The sequence below is a fragment of the Salvelinus sp. IW2-2015 genome, unplaced genomic scaffold (assembly GCF_002910315.2).
Source record: "Salvelinus sp. IW2-2015 unplaced genomic scaffold, ASM291031v2 Un_scaffold3668, whole genome shotgun sequence".
Taxonomy (NCBI): domain Eukaryota; kingdom Metazoa; phylum Chordata; class Actinopteri; order Salmoniformes; family Salmonidae; genus Salvelinus; species Salvelinus sp. IW2-2015.
Genome location: NW_019944945.1, coordinates 98792 through 100574, shown reverse-complemented (window position 1 = coordinate 100574; position 1783 = coordinate 98792).

Genomic DNA, 1783 nt, shown 5'->3' with positions numbered 1-1783 from the left:
CCTCTCTGATAAACTGTAGTCTGTGCGTCTTGTGGTGTAATTAGTAAACAGCGCAGGACACTAGTTCCCTCTCTGATAAACTGGTAGTCTGTCGTGATGTTTAGTTAAAAAGCAGGACACTAGTTCCCTCTCTGATAAACGGTAGTTGTGTGTGTGTATTAGTTATTTTTGTATGCATTCTTTCTGATTCATAAATAAGTAAACATATGTGTTTACAGGGCCTTCAGAAGTATTCACACCCCTTGACCGTTTTCACATTGTTGTGTTACAGCCTGAATTTAAAATGATTAAATTGAGATGTTTTGTCACTGGCCCACACACAACTCACCCCATAATGTTGGAAATAATGTTTTAGGCCATTTTTTACAAATTAATTCAAAATGAAAAGCTGAAATAAGTAAATCCAACCCATTTGTTATGACAAGCCTCAAAAGGTCAGGGTAAAAAAGGTGCTAACAAGTCACATAATAAATTGTATGGACTCACTCTGTGTGCAATAATAGTGTTTGACATGATTTTGAATGACTACTCCTCTCTGTTTCACACACATTCAAATTATCTGTAAGGTCCCTCAGTCGAGCAGTGAATTTCAAACACAGATTCAACACCACAAAGACCAGGGAGGTTTTCCAATGTTCTCAAAAGAACGCACCTATTGTAGGGGGGGGGGGGGTAATAACAAGCAGACATTGACAATCCCTTGAGCATGGTGAGTTATTATTACACTTTGGATGTTGGCAATACACGCAGTCACTACAAAGAAGAGCCTCTCTCTCTCCGCTCCTATACTCACAGACTTGGCTTCTCTTTCTCGGTCTCTCGTTCTCAATCGTCTCTCTCTCGCTCTCTCTCTCCTCATACTCTCTCCTCTTCTTCCTCTCCTCTCTCTCCTCTCTCTCTTCTCTCTCTCTGTCTTCTCTCTCTCTCTCTCTCTCTCTCTCGTCTCTCTCTCTCTCGTCGTCTGCTCTCTCTCTCTCTCTCTCTCTTCGTCTTCTCTATTCTCTTTCTGCTCTTCTCTCTCTCTGCTCTCTCTCTCTCTCTCTCTCTCATCTCTCTCTCTCTCTCTCTCTGCTCTTCTCCTCCTCCTGCTCTTCTTCCTCTCTTGCTCTTCTCTTCTCCTCTCCCCCCCGTTTCTCGCTAGGTCCTAGTTCTCTTTTACGATGGCTAGAGTTACCTTGGCTAATTGCTTGAGAGAATGCCTCTTGAATGATGATATATCTTTATAGGAAGTACTAACTCTCTGCTCTGCATGCTCCAACCCACCACGCCACCCGGGCACAAGTGAGAGCTTCCACAGAGTGTGTTGTGTGTGTTTGGCCAGTCTTCTGGCCTGTGAGTGTGAGATCCGTTTCTCCAAGTTCTGAATGATTATTATTAAGTTGTGTAATAATGTCAGTCGGCTAGTGAGCCATTCCTTCCAGTGACTGTACTGACGTGACTCAAACGTTCAACAAATGGCCTTCTGTTAACAAGGGAGGGTTATTGAAGTTCTCATGTCATTAGTTTACTAGACTGTAGGGGATGTATCCTATAGCCAGGATAGTTGGTCACTGGTGGTCGTTTAAGAGATGTACATTTCATCCCCAAGCTTGTCCTTATAAGAACTAAAAGTAACTGGTGTTATCGGGTTTTATCGGTTTTCTTATAAGAAAGTACATAACGTATGTAGCCTTGCCTTTCATTAAAGGCATTCTCGGTAGTCCAACAGACAGAGGAACAGACTGACAGAGACAGAAGGGTCAGGCAGCGATATAGAAGAGAATAGAGAGAGAGCAAAAGGAAT